The sequence below is a fragment of the Bos taurus genome, chromosome 9, assembly GCF_002263795.3.
Source record: "Bos taurus isolate L1 Dominette 01449 registration number 42190680 breed Hereford chromosome 9, ARS-UCD2.0, whole genome shotgun sequence".
Taxonomy (NCBI): domain Eukaryota; kingdom Metazoa; phylum Chordata; class Mammalia; order Artiodactyla; family Bovidae; genus Bos; species Bos taurus.
In genome coordinates this window covers 36,173,765-36,193,572 of record NC_037336.1, presented here as the reverse complement: position 1 = coordinate 36,193,572, position 19,808 = coordinate 36,173,765, and the positions used below count along the sequence as shown (strand labels likewise).

The window sequence follows — 19,808 nt, the reverse complement described above, 5'->3', positions numbered from 1 at the left end:
AGCTCATCAAAATATATAATGCCTTCATTTGATGAAGACTCTCAAATCTTTAGCTTAACATTTTCTTCTATTGCCAGACTTTTATTTCTAACTGAATATTTGACATCTCAACCTAAATGTCTTGTAGGCTCCTCAAACTGAATTTTTCCATAACTAGATTCATAAAAACTTCCTCTCAAATACACGTTTCTTCCAGTGTTTTCTATTTTTGTAAACAGCACCATAAGCCATCAATTAGGCCCAAAAGCATGGCTTTCAACCTTTAAACAAGGAATCAGAGTAGATTTAATTCTTGTTTTCCCCCTAGTTTCTGATTATCATATCCTTTTGATTTTATTTCTTAGTGATTTTTTCAAAATCTATCTATTTTGTTTCCTTTTTCTATCTTCCTCTTTCCTTTTTAGGCTTCCCTGGTGGCTCAGCTGGTAAAGAATCCGCCTGCAATGAGGGAGACCAGGGTTCAGTCTCTGGGTTAGGAAGATCCCCTGGAGAAGGGAAAGCCTACCCACTCTAGTATTCTGGCCTGGAGAATTCCATGGACTATTCCATGGGGTTGCAAAGAGTCAGACACGACTAAGAATTTAGGACTTCGTTATAGCTCAAATGGTAAAGAATCTGCCTGCAATGCAGGAGACCTGCATTCGATCCCTGGGTCAGGAAGATCCCCTGGAGAAGGAAATAATAACCCTTTCCTTTTCTCCTCTACAACCCCCCCACCCCTACCCCACTTCTAAGACCGCATCTATAGCCTGGAATAGGGCATGCCTTTTTTCTGTCTCTCATCTTCTATTTTTAAATTCTCCACTAAATTCTCCGCATGGTGTTTGGGTGGTTTAAACAAAACAAAACAAAACATACACACAACCAGTCATGTCAACCCTCCATTTAAAAGCCTTCAACGCCTTCTCGCTTTTCTTAGGATAAACAAAAAGGACTTACATCACTCAGTATATCACTTCTGTATCCTCATCTCCCTAGAGGAAAGCAACCATTTTTGTTCATAATTATCCTCATTTTTAAAATACCCTCATTTAGCAGAGTGCCTAGCACATCCTGGAGAAGGAAATGGCAACCCACTCCAGTGTTCTTGCCTGGAGAATCCCAGGGACGGGGGAGCCTGGTGGGCTGCCGTCTATGGGGTCGCACAGAGTTGGACACGACTGAAGCGACTTAGCAGCTAGCACATCCTCGGAACTCAATAAACAGTTGTTGAATGAATGTTCTTGCAATAACTCTTGAACCATAAACCACTTATGTTATTATTTTTTCCTGTATATGTTATTATTTGAATTACTTATAAGTAAACTGAAGGCAAAGAAATGCCTTATTTCTTTGTACTATACAGAAGAAGAGATCGTAACTTAGTAGCGGTTCAGAGTCATTCAATTGTATTGATACTGATATTTCTTCTACTATGATTCCCTCTTGAAAGGATAAGATTAAAAATGGACAAGGGAATATATTATTATCCTGTCAAAAATGGAAGTAAAAAAGAAGAAACTTGTTTCTGGATCCCAATTCTATACACTCTGTATAGATTAATTACAAAGGAACTGTTTTTCTGCATGACACAGAAAACCTTCAGATTAGTCCTGAATAATGTAAACAAACACTCAAACATGATGTTTTATACTTTCACTGTTATGGTCTCAAATATTTTATATTTATCTTTAGAAATCTTTTACCTTTGAAAAATATAAGCAAAAACTTCAATAATTTTTAACAGATAATTAACAGCTAAAGTCTTTTTTGAGCCAAGACTGTTACTTTGGAAAATAGTTATCCCAAGTACAAATTAATTCCTAGTTATTGGATATTTACCTGAAAGGGGCAAAAAAGAACTGCAGAGATTCTAAGGTAAGGATGAAATTGTAGCCTATGTTGTATACTGATATTACCTAAATGAGAGTTCTTAGAGTAATCTAAACTAAGAACACACACTGGAGTCTAAAGGTAAGAAACAGTGGGGCTGCAAGTGTTTAATTAAACAAGAGGACGCAGGTACATGTTTCTCAAAGACTTCTGACTGTGTAGCTGTGGCCAGATAATGCTTTCTACATTGAAAAATGGTAGACAGAAGTGAGAGGAACCAGAAGAGAAGAGGGCAGGAAATAAGGGTAGATAATGCAAATTTTGTTGCATGAATAAAATTCTTGAGCAAGCTTAAACTTCTGCTTCTTAAAAACTAGTTGGAATCTGCCTAAGGCATATTTATACAAGAGGTAATTGCCTTTGGGCTTCTATAGGTTTGTTGTTCAGTTATAAATATTTTCAAGTTTTCTCAGAGTTATTGACTATGTTAGGGAGTCTAAATTTTTTTTTTTTAAGGGAAGGAAAAAGTCAAAAAAGAAATCCTCTTGCACAAATTGCATTTTAAGCATGAATACAAATAATTGTTTTAAAAATCAGAGAGCAGGCTATTTTACAATTTTTACCCAAGATATTAAAAGATATTATAAGAAACTAGTGATTCATGATTTAATATTCAACTGCTTTTCAAGGAAAATTCTACCAAGATAAAGTCATGATTTCTTTCCTCCGGTAACTTAAACTCCAAATGATAGGCTGAAGTGGCACTGTTTATTTTGCTTCTCTTTATATAAATAAAAAATAAGCAGAACTGCATGAAGAAAGGACCTTACACTCTGCATCTTTATACATGCTTCTTTTCTGTGTAATGGAAAAAGTGATTTTCAAGTATATGATATTTCTCTGGCTAAACTTTTCTGTTTTGTTAACTTCTGTTTCTAATGGCAACATGGGGTTAGTCCTTTTGCATGAAAATTGACATATGTTCCATAATTATAGTACAAAACCTTTTGTATTTCTTTAAAAGTTGATTCGTTTAAGAGCATGAAATTGCCAATGGATGTCATAGCTATCTCTAACGCAAGTAATAACATTTTAGAAAACACATGGAGTAAAGAGTTTATGAGAGCTAAAAAAGAATATAGGCTTGCCTATTTATATATATTTTATGTAGGTTTTTCTCTCAATATTGCATTGAAATATAAAAAGTTTTGTTAATCTACCTCAGGCTCTAAGATGTAGAGTACCATATAATAGTACCTACTGCTGCTGCTGCTGCTAAGTCATTTCAGTCGTGTCCGACCCTGTGCAACCCCATAGACGGCAGCCCACCAGGCTCCCCCATCCCTGGGATTCTCTAGGCAAGAGTACTGGAGTGGGCTGCCATTTCCTTCTCCAATGCATCAAAGTGAAAAGTGAAAGTGAAGTCGCTCAGTTGTGTCCAACTCTAGCCACCCCATGGACTGCAGCCTACCAGGCTCCTCCGTTCATGGGATTTTCCAGGCAAGACAGTACCTACTAGTAAAGAGTAAAATTCTCACTTGTAATTTTGAAAACTTCCTAAGGAAATGAGGGAAATAATACCATATGATGAGAATTTAGTAAAAGTTACTTATGACTTATGATTATCCCTAGATGACTGACCTTCTGTGATTATCTCAATAAAAGAGTGACAGGGAGTTTGGGAACTCCCAATATTCCACTAAGGGGAAATAATGTCCTTACCAGGAGGCAGGACTGGGAAGTGACTGAAGAAGCTAAAACTGTATCGTAACAGGGAGAGAATGGGTAGAGAGAGCAGCAGTTAAAGTTTTGTTCTCTCTTTTTAAGAGGATCCATCTCCCACAAAATAATCTTTACACAGAACCCTAGGGTTCTGTATCACCACTAGCTTTGAGAATACCCACTCCAGTGGTCTTGCTTGGAGAATCCCAGGGACGGGGGCAGCCTGGTGGCTGTCGTCTGTGGGGTTGCACAGAGTTGGACATGACTGAAGTGACTTAGCAGCAGCAGCAGCTTTGAGAATGAAGAAGAAAAAATCTAGGAATCACAGGCTGCCAGTGTAGATCAAGATCTTTTGTTCTCCTGGAAACTGGAAGTCACATCTTCAGAAGATTCCTCACACTTCCCTTTGTTCTACTTGGCACATCCCTCACAAACTCCATTTATTCATCAGCTCCCCCAGGGACTGCTAAAGGACAGCAACATTCTGGACACAGTAGTGGAGTGGTTCTCCATTCGTGAACTGATCACCTCATGCAGGTGCTTCAGTTCCTTGTGATTCTGACCAGAATGAGACCTCCTGCTTGAGTCAAATTCTTACACTGGTAATACAGAGACTCATACTCTGAGCAGTGGTAAATTCCATCAGGGCAGTGGTGACCTTCATTATGGACCTCCATCTGGCCAGCTCCTTCTAATACACTGATCCTTCTTTACTCTGTGGTTCTGACATGGGCATTTCTGCAGGCTTTTAATAAAAACAATCATTAAAACACCTGTTATTCATGAATTTCCCTAGTCTGTACACTATGGACACAGTTCATACACAATTCGCATAAGGTAACAATCATGTGCAGGCATAGATACAGTTCAATTATCTAATTAGGTAAATAAGTCTTTAGTGGAGACTTGTAATAGGCTGAAAAAACTATGTGATTGTATATAGTTCTGCTCATAAATCATAGAATATATTTAGGTGTTTTAAAATTTTCAACGTTTATTCTTTACTCAACTACTTTAAACTGGGTTTATTTGTTTTTGATTAATGAGAGTTGAAGAAACTATGCCTTCAATATTCTGCCCATCTAGAATGTCTGGCTTACAGTGGATGCTTAATGCACGATGATGATCACTACACACAAAATTTTGCATCAGTGCAAAACAGAAAAATGTTTCTAGCCTTTATCTACTATCGTTTTCATTTACTTCTGGCAGTGGCAAGACAGAAGATTTGCATTACTTCTGAGCATAGGCATGATGCATTTAGATATGCGTTTCCGTCCCAGCACAAGATAAAATATATGCCATGTGACAATTGGTACTGCAATTTTATGCTGAATTGAAATATTTTAGACTTTGATGAGTTCAACAGATATACACACACAGAAAAGATAGATGTCAAAAGCACAGGAAAATGTTTAACTATCTGGATCTTCAACACTGCAAACTGGGCCCATGTTTTATCAGTGCTGTTTTCTCAGAATGTTTCTCAGGAAGTGAGTTACACCTACTCTTATATGTATGATGACTTTAAAAATGGGTCTACACATGCTAAAGTGATTGAAGATATCTTTTTGACTTATATGAAATGAAAGTTATAAATATGGTTCAAAAACTCTTCACAACAAAGACTAACTTATTTTTGATAGAAGCCAAGGAAGCCAACAGTACCAAGAAATGTAGGAAATTCATGTGTTAATCCAGCATGGTAGGGTTTTGCCCTCATGCCCATCATGCATTGGAGAAAGAAATGGCAACCCACTCCAGTGTTCTCTGTCCCTTGGAGAATCCCAGGGACGGAGGAGCCTGGTGGACTGCCATCTATGGGGTCGCACAGAGTCGGACACAACTGAAGTGACTTAGCAGCAGCAGCAGCAGCAGCAGCCATTTGATAGAAAAATTTGAGAAGCATGATTTCTTCTGCTAGTTTTGTTACTGAGCCCAAGCTCACTCTGCTCACTGCACCACAGGCCAATAAACTAGGAAATGAATTGTTGGGGCAAGGAATAAAGACTTTAATCAGCTGGCAGACTGAGAAGATAGCTGACTAGCATCTCAAAAAACCATCTCCCAGAAATAGACACAAAGACACAGAGAACAAATGTATAGACACCAGTGGAGCAAAGATGGGTAGCAGGATGAATTGGGAGATTGGGATTGACATATATACACTATTGATACTATGTATAAAGCAGACAACTAATGAGAACCTCCTGTATAGCTCAGAAAATCCCATTCAGTGCTCTGTGGAGACCTAAATGGGAAGGAAATGCAAAAAAGAAGGCGTAGATGTATAAATACAGCTGATTCACTTTGCTGTACAACAGAAACTAACACGACTTGGTAAAGCAACTGTGTGCTGTGCTAAAGTCCCTTAAGTCAGTCAGACTCTCTGCAACACCATGGACTGTAAACGCCAGGCTCCTCTGTCCATGGGATTCTCCCTGCAAGAATACTTGAGTGGGTTGCCGTGCCCTTCTCCAGATCATCTTCCCAACCCAGGGATGGAACCCGTGTCTCTTACCTCTTTTGCATTGGCAGGTGGAGCTTTACCATTAGTGCCATCTGTAAAGCAACTATAATCAAATAAAGATTAATTTTAAAAAATCATCCTTTACTCTGAATTCAGGCTCCTTTTAATACAAAGGAAGGGGAGAGAGAGGAGAGGGCCCTGCTATGATGACAACAAATGGCTGAGCAGGACTGCTAATGCCCTGCGTGCAGTGCTCAGTCAGGTCCAACTCCTTGCAACCCCATGGACTGTATTTCCTCTCTCCATGGGATTTCTCAGGCAAGAATACTGGAGTGGGTAGCGGTTTCCTTCTCCAGGGATCTTCCTGACCCAGAGATCGAACCTGCATCTCCTGTGCCTCCAGCATCTCTCACACTGGCAGGCAGATTCTTTACCACTGAGTCCCTGGGAAGGCCAGGACTACTAATGGTTGCTCCGTAACCTTGCAACCTTGCTTACTAACAGTCACTAGCTTGGTGGACGGACACCCCTCCCCTACCCCCCGATGCCGAGCAATAGATGAGCAGGCAATGCTATTTGAGCACTGCTGCTGCTAAGTCACTTCAGTCGTGTCCGACTCTGTGCTACCCCATAGATGGCAGCCCACCAGGCTCCCCCGTCCCTGGGATTCTCCAGGCAAGAACACTGGAGTGGGTTGCCATTTCCTTCTCCAATGCATGCAAGTGAAAAATGAAAGTGAAGTCGCTCAGTCGTGTCCGACGCTTAGCGACCCCGTGGACTGCAGCCCTCTAGGCTCCTCCATCCATGGGATTTTCCAGGCAAGAGTACTGGAGTGGGGGTGCCATTGCCTTCTCCATTTGAGCATTACAGTTGCTCTAACCTTGTTCACTGTCACTTGCTTGGGGGAAGGGCCTATTACGATGCTGACCAATGACTGAGCGGGATTGCTAACAGTCGCTAGTAGACAGTTGCTCGCTAACGGTTGCTCCCTTGCGGGAGGGGCCTGGTCACTTGCTAACAGCTGTGTGCCTGTCATGCCCCTGTTATGATTTTATCAGGGGAAAGTTCAAATGAGTCAAGACTAACAAAAGATATTAGTACTACATTGTTATGTAAATTGCTCTGGATTGGGGCTAGGTAAATTGATTTCTAATCCAGGCTCTAAAAGGTCTGAAATATTATATTTCATTTCTTTCTGACAGATTTTTATTTTGTCTATCCAAATGAAAAGAACTGGACTAAAGGAATTGTTTGAAAACCGTGGCTGCACTTTAGAGTATGCAGGGTTTAAGAAAATACCCATCCCCAGGTTCTTTCTGTTAGCAAAGATGTTGGTTCAATTGGTCTGGGGAAGATGGAGCCTCAGGAGATCTCCAGGTGATTGTAATACTCAACCTGAACTGAGAATCAATGACAGCATGTCCTCTGAACACTAAGTGCCTAAAAGTCTATGATTCCTAAATTTCTGGGAAAAGTTCCTTTCTCTCTCCCTCCTCCCCGCCACCCACACCCCCCTGCCCCCCACACACAGCCAAAGTTTGTCCATTAATCTGGACTCCCATTTCTGGTCACTAGAGAGGTTTAGATTTTCCACTAACAAATGAAAACTGTTGTACCCTGCATGCAAGTCAGATGAAGTATTAATTCACATGAAAGGCAGGAAGAAGGAAGGGAAGCAGCGAAACCAAATGTAAGTGCTGTCAGCATAGAAGCTAAGAGCAACAGTGTACTGCTTATCAATATTTAATAAAAGTGTTGCTAATAAAGGTGCTTCTTTACATAGAGAATTTTAGAATTATAAGTTTTAAACAATTCTACTTTCAACATAACTTTAAAACGATAATTCTGATAGTGGGAACACCATAGAAATGTTGAGAGTTTGTCTAATGAAAGGAGACAAATCTTTTTCAGTGAAGATGCTTGATGATTATAGTGAAATTCTCCCACGTCCTAAATATAGACCTATGTTTATCCGATGACTCGAACTTTCCTAGTAAAATGTTAATGGGTTTTGCTTTGCTAAAGTAAGATTCAGACTATCTCTGAACTTAATCTTAAAATTGAAACAAATAGGGTTTCCTTAGGAGAGAGAGATATAGCATAAGTTATAAGCATATTTTAAGAAAAATATATAAGCATATTATAAGAAAAGAAGAGAAGCAAAAAGCAAAGGAGAAAAGGAAAGATATAAGCATCTGAACGCAGAGTTTCAAAGAATAGCAAGAAGAGATAAGAAAGCCTTCCTCAGTGATCAATGCAAAGAAATAGAGGACAACAACAGAATGGGAAAGACTAGAGATCTCTTCAAGAAAATTAGAGACACCAAGGGGACATTTCATGGAAAGATGGGCTCAATAAAGGACAGAAATGATATGGACCTAACAGAAGCAGAAGATATTAAGAAGAGGTGGCAAGAATACACAGAAGAACTGTACAAAAAAGAGCTTCACGACCCAGATAATCACAATGGTGTGATCACTGACCTAGAGCCAGACATCCTGGAATGTGAAGTCAAGTGGGCCTTAGAAAACATCACTACGAACAAAGCTAGTGGAGGTGATGGAATTCCAGTTGAGCTCCTTCAAATCCTGAAAGATGATGCTGTGAAAGTGCTGCACTCAATATGCCAGCAAATTTGGAAAACTCAACGGTGGCCACAGGACTGGAAAATGTCAATTTTCATTCCAATCCCAAAGAAAGGCAATCCCAAAGAATGCTCAAACTACCTCACAATTGCACTCATCTCACATGTTAGTAAAGTAATGCTCAAAATTCTCCAAGCCAGGCTTCAGCAATATGTGAACCGTGAACTTCCTGATGTTCAAGCTGGTTTTAGAAAAGGCAGAGGAACCAGAGATCAAATTGCCAACATCCACTGGATCATGGAAAAAGCAAGAGAGTTCCAGAAAAACATCTCTTTCTGCTTTATTGACTATGCCAAAGCCTTTGACTGTGTGGATCACAATCAACTGTGGAAAATTCTGAAAGAGATGGGAATACCAGACCACCTGACCTGCCTCTTGAGAAATCTGTATGCAGGTCAGGAAGCAACAGTTAGAACTGGACTTGGAACAACAGACTGGTTCCAAATAGAAAAAGGAGTATGTCAAGGCTGTATATTATCACCCTGCTTATTTAACTTATATGCAGAGTACATCATGAGAAACGCTGGACTGGAAGAAACACAAGCCGGAATCAAGATTGCCGGGAGAAATATCAATAACCTCAGATATGCAGATGACACCACTCTTATGGCAGAAAGTGAAGAGGAACTCAAAAGCCTCTTGATGAAAGTGAAAGTGGAGAGTGAAAAAGTTGGCTTAAAGCTCAACATTCAGAAAACGAAGATCATGGCATCCAGTCCCATCACTTCATGGGAAATAGATGGGGAAACAGTGTCAGACTTTATTTTTTGGGGCTCCAAAATCACTGCAGATGGTGACTGCAGCCATGAAATTAAAAGATGCTTACTCCTTGGAAGGAAAGTTATGACCAACCTAGATAGCATTTCAAAAGCAGAGACATTACTTTGCCAACAAAGGTCCGTCTAGTCAAGCCTATGGTTTTTCCTGTGGTCATGTATGGATGTGAGAGTTGGACTGTGATGAAGGCTGAGCGCCGAAGAATTGATGCTTTTGAACTGTGGTGTTGGAGAAGACTCTTGAGAGTCCCTTGGACTGCAAGGAGATCCAACCAGTCCGTTGTGAAGGAGATCAGCCCTGGGATTTCTTTGGAAGGAATGATGCTAAAGCTGAAACTCCAGTACTTTGGCCACCTCATGTGAAGAGTTGACTCATTGGAAAAGAATCTGATGCTGGGAGGGATTGGGGGCAGGAGGAGAAGGAGACGACAGAGGATGAGATGGCTGGATGGAATCACTGACTTGATGGACGTGAGTCTGAGTGAACTCTGGGAGTTGGTGATGGACAGGGAGGCCTGGCGTGCTGTGATTCATGGGGTCGCGAAGAGTCAGACACAACTGAGCTACTGAACTGAACTGATAAGCATATTAAGGTTAGACCTCCATCGCCATTCTTTTACTTCTCTGTTCAGGCCACACATAAGAGATTTAAGTCACGGTCTGAAAATAGGAGTTGAGAACTATGGCCCTATTTTGCCACTTATATTTAGGCCTGGCCTCTCTTTCTGCAGTTTGTGGGACTCCTCCTAGTCCTTGAGATATGACAGCAGAGACAGAGTGCTAATGGCTGTATCCAAAAGGGTGTCCAATTCATAGATCCTTCTTTCTGCTTGAAGGGACTTACTTCCAGAAAAAGGGAAACCCACAGTCACTAAAATTTCTTAATGTTAAATAGATAACATTCATTCACTTGTTCGTCTAATAAAGATTTATAGTATGCCTTCTTTGTTTTAAGCCATGGGGGTATAATGATTCTTAGGTAATTTGCAAGGACACAATTTACTCACTGACTTCAGCTTAAACTGTTTTAATTCAGTTCTCATGTTATTGCTTGACTCTCCAATTTATTTTTAATCTCCATCTGAAAATATCTTAATAAAAGGAAATGACTCAAAGTATTTTAGTATTAGAAGCAAGAATGTCAAGTGTGTGTATATGTGTATGTGTGTGTGTGTTGAAGGAGGGAGAGCAGAAAGGAGATATTTGGTGGATATCCACTGGTGCTGGAAAATATTATTTGCAATGACTGAAATGATCTTTTGACACTAAACACAAGACCAATGTTGCTGTTCTGATTTAAATCCTTCATGAAAAACTGGAGTAAATGAGGAAATATATTTTTGTAATTTAATGCGTAAAAATGCCCACCATGTAATCTGGACTCTCTTCGCTATGTAATTATAGTCATTTTCTAAAGTGTCTTGTATGAAAACACAGAGCTAAAACTGCAGTTTTTAGTAATATCTTGTAAAAACAGCATCTCAGAGCTTAAAATGTTGTTCTCTACCTAAACTGTTTGCTGTTTGGAGACGAGTACCAGTCACACAAGTTGTGAAAGTCAAAGGAGCGCTGAGTTCTTTGAGAGCATAATCCAAGTGCCGGCACTGGGACCTGCCATGCTGCCGGAGGGACAAGGAAGCACAAGGGCATTTGCCCAAAGTGGTTTTGGTATCAAGGAGTTACACAATTAAAGCCATGAATCACCAAAGAAAAGGCATGCAATAAGCAGAACAGGATTTAAAAAGAGAAAAGAAATCACAGGGTGATTCACAGCATTTAAAAGAAACCTTTTTCAGTTTTTTAAGCTATGCCTATATATTTAAAGAAATATCATGTTTTTTATTTTTTAGACTACAAAAAAATATCTTATCTCCCTATTCATATCAAGACCCTTATCAGCAATTTTGATGGACAATAATTGCTTTCTAAAAACCACCCTTTTTGATAAATCTTGCTTAGACAGTTTAGTGCAGAGAAGACAAAACTTTCTTTTAGGCACTAACAAGCTTAATCAGGTAAAAAAGAGATAAAGACTATTGTTTCCTTTTTCTTATTTTCTCCATTCTCTGCTTCCATTATTCCTTGTACTACTTCTGAAGCAACATTCTCTCTTTCATTTACTACTATTATGCATTCTCTTACAACCACCCATTTTTTTTTTTTTTAGCAGATAAACACTGATAAACAACTTTTCTGTTCAACATTTCTATCATGAAGAATCTTGGGCTCTTATCAGGTAAAGTTATAATGTGAAAATTTATCCACCTGGTAATAAGATCTCAGATAATGTCCCTTTACTATATTGATTCTGGAAAAGAAAACACACCTTTGTTGCCAGACTTTGGAGTACAGTGATAGCTCTTCATAAGAGATTTTGAAAAGGCATGTTGAAATATCTCTAACCAAACTAGGCTAGAGAGGTTGTATGGAAATGTGTAATAGAAAACTATTACCTAAGGAATGGAGTTGGTGCACTGCGGTATGACAAGATCTGAGAAATGTAAATGAAAATATGAGCTTCTCAGAAAGATATATAACGCCTACACTGTTTAAATTAAATCTCCTTTCTCTCAAGACTGTAAGATCTATGGGGCAGGAGTCATATCCTCAGCACCAAGTTCCATATATAGTCTTTAACTTCATTGTCTAATATGGTAGCTACTAGTCACCTGTGGCTTTTTATCTTCTAAAAAGTAGCTACCAGAAAAAATTTAAAACCATCTATGACTCACAACATATTTCTATTAAGCAGCACTTGTCTAAACAATTCAACATTATGTGTTAAGTGAAAAAGTGAATGAATGGCTGAATGAGTGAAAGGTGCTTCCATCTAGAGCTGACACTACCAGAAGGAACCATCACTTCAGTTCAGTTCAGTCGCTCAGTCGTGTCCGACTCTTTTCGACCCCATGAATTGCAGCACGCCAGGCCTCCCTATCCATCACCAACTCCTGGAGTTCACTCAGACTCACGTCTATTGAGTCAGTGATGCCATCCAGCCATCTCATCCTCTGTCATCCCCTTCTCCTCCTGATCCCAATCCCTCCCAGCATCAGAGTCTTTTCCAATGAGTCAACTCTTCACGTGAGGTGGCCAAAGTACTGGAGTTTCAGCTTTAGCATCATTCCTTCCAAAGAAATCCCAGGGCTGATCTCCTTCACAATGGACTGGTTGGATCTCCTTGCAGTCCAAGGGACTCTCAAGAGTCTTCTCCAACACCACAGTTCAAAAGCATCAATTCTTCGGCGCTCAGCCTTCATCACAGTCCAACTCTCACATCCATACATGACTACAGGAAAAACCATAGGCTTGACTAGACGGACCTTTGTTGGCAAAGTAATGTCTCTGCTTTTGAATATGGGTGTCTAGGTTGGTCATAACTTTCCTTCCAAGAGTAAGCATCTTTTAATTTAATAGGATGACACTCAAGAATAATCAGTCAATGACAACAGTAGACTCCTTCAGTGTTCCCAACACTTTACCTCTTCCCATATCCATGCTCATTGTCATATGCCTTGTAGTTTGCCCTAATAAGAATGGGTAATCTCTTTCCTTACTCCTTTTCTTTGGGTTTGTTCATGGGACTTTTTGGGCCATGAAACATTAAAGAACCCGATTTGAGCAAAGGCCTGAACAATGCTTGCCTTATTGAGTTTGCTCTCCAGCACTTCTGCTACTGTCATGAGAACATGGGCAGGAAGCAGGAGAATGGGAGACATGTAGAACTAAGCTGCCCCTGTGGACTCAGCCTGATCCCCAGCTGATCCCCAGTCACATGAGTAAACAGCCGAGATCATCGTATACCCAACCCAGTGCAGCCTAAATTAGCCAATCCCAAATGACCCACAAATCATGAGCCAGACACATGCTTATTATTACATGCTGCTGAGAATTTGTGCTTGTTTGTTATCCAGCCTCTTCTGAGATATCTAACTGATACAAGAGTGTAGTTTTCAGAGCTGGGCTTTCATTTTCTACTGAGAGAATTCACATTAGGAACCATGCAGGCACACTTGAAAATACCTCTCTTGCTAACAACTTAGACAAAATATTTTTGCTATGATGACATGTATGGGAACTAGGGCAGAGATTTTAGCAGAGGCTGGACAAAGTCATCTTAGAAGTGTAACTCACTGATTATCATGGGGAGTTCTAAGGCAAGCAGCAGCAGGGATGCTAAACTTAAAAGGAATGGAGTAGCACAGCATGATTCTTATTTTTCCAAGCAAGTGTTGGATTTGTTAAAAAGGTCCTTCTTATGAAGATCTCCAGTTTGTTATTGTTGGGGAAAAGTTGTTACTACGTACATACTCCCAGCTTTGTCTTATCCCTCTGCTTGGTAAAGATGGTACTGGCTTTGTCCACTAGAGCCATCCCCTGATCGACCCTCAGCACGTTCCCACGAGGTTTCTCCTACTGCCTTGTGGTGGATTCTTTGGGCTTTTGTGATGCCTAATAAGAATGTTGAGAATGAAAGAACACTGGGATTGTGGGTAGAAAGGTAAGAGGGTGAGATTAGGAGAAAAGTGTCCTTTGTTAAAAGACAGAAAAGTTACAGAAGATCAGGGATGACAACGTTTTGTGAAGGACTTTTAAATAAGAAGACTCAGAGAAAGTGAGGGTATAAAGGATCATGGATAGAAAAGGAAAGGAGATGTTAGCAAACATTCCTAGCAGTTTAGTTAAGTTCTCCTCACATGATTTAAAAAATGTAGATAGAAAATAATTACACATTTTTTTATAAGACCATCTCTCTGAGACCAGTTTCTGTGGGTCACAGCTTCTGCCAGTGATGATCTTGTACAAAAAGTTTAATATGAAATAGTCATAATGTGGTGAAGAGACTAGAAGAAAACATAGGGCGTATGATGATATTCACTTTCCATATCACTTACTAGCTGCATATCTGGACAGTTACTGAACCATTCACAGGCTCATTGATTTGATTTATACCATGGAGAAAACTACATATGTCATAGGTTTTTCCCAGGCTTAAGTAAGACAGTGAATATCAGAATGTCTAGCACATCACTTAGACATTTACAAACATTAGTTGAAATGTTGTTGCTAAGTCACTTCAGTCATGTCCGACTCTGTGCGACCCCATAGACGGCAGCCCACCAGGCTCCCCTGTCCCTGGGATTCTCCAGGCAAGAACACTGGAGTGGGTTGCCATTTCCTTCTCTAATGCATCAAAGTGAAAAGTGAAAGGGAAGTCGCTCAGTTGTGTCCGACTTAGTGACCCCATGGACTGCAGCTTACCAGGCTCCTCCATTCATTGGATTTCCCAGGTAAGAGTACTGGAGTGGGTTGCCATTGCCTTCTCCGAGTTGAAATGTTGGGGCACACTATTTTTTTTTTTTTTTTTATTGATAAGTAGGATTTATTATTACCATTTTGCTCATTGTTTTCTTTTTTTTTTATTTTTTTCTCTCTAATTTTATTTTATTTTTAAACTTTACATAATTGTATTAGTTTTGCCAAATATCAAAATGAATCCGCCACAGGTATACATGTGTTCCCCATCCCGAACCCTCCTCCCTCCTCCCTCCCCATACCATCCCTCTGGGCCGTCCCAGTTTTTTTTTTTTTTACAAAATTCAAAGTTTGGTCTGTAGTCACTATAAAAGTTGACCTATATCCTCAAGCTATGCTCCATGGTTAGCAGTAGCTAACTGCTCAAGCGATTACTAATTGAAAAAGAGCTGTTTTTGTTACAAGTTCCTTTTATGGAAGGTGAAAGAAGCTATGCTCCTTACCAGGCATGATCAATAAGGAACTTCCCAAAGTGGCGTGAACTCACATGCTGGGAAACTCAACAAAATGATCATTATGGAGACGTCTTTTAAGTTAAATATTTGAAATAGCACTTTACATGCCATTCCATCACTATCCTAAGTTACTTTGAGAGAAGGAAATAGAGGTATACTCATGATCAAAATAACATCCTATTATTTTCAGTAGTGAAATTTGGAAACAGATGTTGTTTACCACATGGGAATCAACTGTGGTCTGATAGAATTCTAGTTCTTTACTAGCGATGCAACCAGTGAATCACTAGGTGGCATCTAGGTTTTAGCGTCTATTCAGAATAGAAAAGCTATATAAAGCCGTATAGAAAAGGCATTGGCAATCTATGTTTTGAAATTACAATACAAAATTGCTAGCTGATGCTTGTAAGCAGCAACTTGCCCAACGGCTGCAAGGAATGAACATTAGAATAAAATTAGATTCAGAAGATAAATACGCTTTTCTGGAGACTGTAAAACACCAAAATAGCATCATGCTTCTGAATTTACAAAATGAGGGTTTGGGTCGAACCCACAGCTTTGAGACAGGGGTGAATTAGAAAAAACCACCTGGTTCTTCTCATGTAGATGTAAATAAGGCTCAACATGAAATGGCAAGTCAAGATCATCGTCAACAAGAATGTCTTGGTATGCAGCCTGCCTTCCAGCACAGTGTGTTACCTTGGAACCCCACAGGTGAGACAAATAGATGATACCAGGGTAACTGAGCAGATGTGGTTTGATGAGCTGATGGTGGGGATAGCTACAGACTGTGAGGATAGATACAGTCTTGCAAGGATACTGAAGCACAATTTCAAAGTACACCACGGGGAGGAATGGACTGCTGGGAAGCAACACCTGATAGGCTGCTCCGACAAATAGCAATCAGGGAGCAAAGAGTACATGCTCAGAATCCTAGGCTCTGCCCACATCACTAGAAGCCCACATCATAGACAAACAAGATAATCACTATACACACACAGGTGTCCAAACCAGGTTAGCTACAGTAGAGCCAAATCTGGAAAATACTAAGTGTGTTTACTCATATAAAGGTAGGAGTTTGTAGAAAGGACCCAGCAAAGATATTTCAGTCAAATCTGATGACCTCCTAGAAGATGCAGCTTAAATGACAACATATCACATATCTTCAGGCTTTATATGCAGGCAAATAGAATAGGATTTTTACAAACTGACCTAGCCTGGGAATTCTCAGTGGCTATAACTGGTGTACAGCATGATACATGTGCTGTATTATATCTTCTACTAATAAAATATCTTAATATAACTTGAGAAAGAGGACTTGTCCAGCATCTGATTATTTTCATGATTACTGGCAAAGAGAAACATGTCACAGAACAATATTCCATGAACTAAATTACCTGGTTGGCGGGGTAGGGGCGGGGGAAGGTGGAATTACTGAAACCTTGCAGGCAGGGCTGAGTCACACAAGTTTTGAATCTGTCAGATATCATCTCTGCTTAAGTAACAATGTTTTTGTGGGGGTGAAAAGTGATAGATACAGATGGAGTTTGTAAACCATCAAGCACTGTACACATACTGCAAACCTTAAAGTACAGTCAAGAGAATTTCAACAACAGTGTTCTAAGCAGACCTATTACAGTTTGCTCTTCTACTCATCTCAGCTTTAAGAGACAATAATATAGTTTGTCTGCTAGCCTGTTAAGCTAAGGCAAGTAAAAAGCTTTCATGATAGTTCAAGCACTGTTTTTATAGCAGTGCTTCTATTAAGAGAAAAAAGGAACCAACTCTTATCCTCTTGTTGTCTTAATAGTCCTAAGCAAGTCACCTTCCCACTAAAAATCAAGTTTTATATGGCTAGTTTGTTTGGACTTTACGGGACTATTAACCAACTTGTAGTTACTGAAAAGGACCTAGGTTGTGTTCTGTTCTACTCGTGTAGCAGCAGCGTCTTCAAAGAGAGAGGATTTCTTTTTTACCCTGTTATCTTATCTATACAGAACCCTCTTCCCCAAAAAAACACCCTCCCAAACCAACAACAATTTGAATTAAAAAGTAAAATCTAATCTATCACAACCTGGTTTCATTTATTGTGGTAATAGGAATAAGAACAATCATAGTAGTTTAATCAAAAAACTCTTCAAATTTTCTTTTTAAGCAGAGTTCTTAACAGAAAGTCTTTTTCATCCAGCTCTTTCTTAATTTTTTTTCCTTAGCCTTCATCCTGGAATTGGTAATTCACTCAACTGTGGGTTACTGTTTCTCATCTTTCCAAGTACCTTTCTGTGGTGAACTCTCTACATTTGGTAGTCTTGTTGCAACACAGTAGTTCTAAAGCTTTAATGAATTTAACACAAAGGACAATGAGGAGAGGGCTCTAATTTTCTAGCGGTGTCAGTTTGAATTGGGGGTACCACCGGTTGGGCAATAAGAGTTAACCCAAAGGCCACTGATACATTAAACTGTTTTCTACTTGTTCTTTAGTGATGAAAACAAGGAAACTCTGTATCTTCGTGAGAAATGAGAGTGATAAACCAAGAATGAGAGATGATCTTAAGAAAAGTGGAAAATAAATTGAGGTCTGAGTCTTATCAAAGAAATAAGGGTGACCAACAAACGTGATTTTTCAAGAAAGCTCTGGGCTTCTATAGTTTGTAATCCACAAATTTGTTGACTCCAAAATATCAGGACATGTTTTATAAAGAAGTTGCTGACTCATGTTTAAAAGTTTGATAGTTAAAATTAATTTAAGACACTTCTTGGTGTTAAGCATTTTGTTTTCTAGTCAGAATTCAATTTCCCCAGTGCCCTTGAAAATTGATATATTTCATACTGGCCTTTCTATCCCTTATTTCATATTATATTTTTTCCTGTTATGTATACTGGATAGATCAGTCTTGGTGAGCATAAACAACATTGAGCAGAATTGTTGTTCAGTCATTAAGTCGTGTCTTACTCTTTGCAACTCCATGGACTGCAGCACTCCAGACTTCCCTGTCCTTCACTATCTCCTGGAGTTTGAGCAGAGTTAGAAACTTTACTTTTTATTATTTTTTTGAAGTCAAAAGAAAATTATTTTAATAACAGAATTTAAAAGCCTAAACTTGTTTTTTTTCATTAAACAATAATATATGAAATATGAACTATGGTCTTCACCAATCATATATTCATATCTATGTAGATGGTGATCCTTTTTGGAACTACAGTGAATAGTTGAAGATGAAAGAGCAACTAGCATTTGACTAGAATACAATGTTATGAAGATTCCTATAAAAACTATGCATCTCTAAATAAGAAGCAAGCACTAACAGTTTGCTCCAGAAAGTTCTGTTAGGTTTTCAAGATTCACCCAGGAAACAATTCAGATACTTACCAGACAGTCTGAGGAAAACTATACAAGTTCTCTTCTTTGACAAAGCAAATGTCTAAAATCTATGATTCAGACAACTGAATAATTCTCAAAAGAGAGGCAAATTTGTAGGTGAATAAAAGTATCAATAATTAAAATAAAACTTATTAAGACAGTGCTCACCTTTCACAGTTTCAACATGTATGAATTTCAGTACTGTGCCAAGTAAACACTGCCTGTAATATACTATCGGCTATTCAGTCCCAATGCAGAGTTTTCAGGCTGAAGGTATTGTTTATTCAATCGTGTATCTATGCTGATTTGTTTTTATGATTTTTCTTGTGTGTACATGCTATCTGAGAAGAACATCTGTGATAGAACATTTGTGATACAAACTTTTGGTCCCTGATGGTAACAAGGTTGCTACCTAGCTTTTTAGAATCTGGTCAAGGCTTGACCATGTAATCAATGAAATAGGTGAAATAATTTTCCTGTGATTTCCTTTCCTTTCTCCCTTCTTAAGAAATGTATCACATAACAAAGAAATCAACTTCTAGAAATTCATTGCCTTGTGTCTATACTCTTTATAAATATTCTTTTAGTGCAAACATGCTAATCAATAATTAGTGTTTTAGACCCTGGGGAACGTCTTACAGGTTTTCTTCTATCAACTATTACTTGTACTTTCATTGTATCAACAAATGTCTTTTACTTTTTTTAATCATGCATTCAAAGTTACATGAATAATTTGAGTGGCAAATGAGATACGGAGCAGACATCCTTGGCATTCTTTAGCTACATACCTCCAAGCTCCTTTCTGGTGGTCGTGGGGGTTATGCACCTCTTCAAAACTGAAGGATCCATTTCTCCAATGTTTAAGAGCACTGAGTGCAGGCAGTTCACGGCTGCATCCCTCTCCAGGCCATCATGCTGGGCTGGAGGAAGCTACCTTCCTCTCCGTGTGCCTTCTCCCCAGGGGCAGTCTATATCCAGTGATTAGTCAACATGGGATACAAAGGCTGGGGTTCTTGCCACAACTTAAGACAATTCTGAGGCCCCATTAAGGTTACAAGCTCCCTTGATAACCTGGGGTCTCTGCTGTAAAAGCTCACAGGTGACTTTCTCCCTCTGTCCAATCTTGCTTTCCTCAGTTCCTTATAGCTGCTATTCCCAAACATTTCCCAAAATTTTATGTATACAAATTTCCCTTGGAATGTGTTTCCAGGGAAGTCAGAGGAGAATGTAGCATCAAATAAAAACCAAAGA

At 39.3% G+C, this 19,808-nt stretch overlaps 1 protein-coding gene and 1 long non-coding RNA gene across 15 annotated transcripts in view; one reads left to right on the top strand and one right to left on the bottom strand.

The window, feature by feature from the left end:
* Positions 1–19,808, bottom strand: part of HS3ST5 (heparan sulfate-glucosamine 3-sulfotransferase 5) — a 293,471-nt gene that overhangs the window by 181,043 nt on the left and 92,620 nt on the right. For 6 of the 14 annotated variants that reach the window (XM_059889813.1, XM_059889806.1, XM_024996796.2 and 3 more), the window contains exon 1: positions 13,733–15,809. The gene's annotated coding sequence lies outside the window, so the exon portion shown is untranslated. 14 annotated transcript variants of the gene reach the window in all.
* On the top strand, positions 7,003–18,024 carry LOC132346218 (uncharacterized). Its single transcript, XR_009496005.1, has 4 exons — positions 7,003–7,694; positions 11,593–11,661; positions 15,803–15,910; positions 17,678–18,024. It is a non-coding gene; the product is annotated as an uncharacterized lncRNA (long non-coding RNA).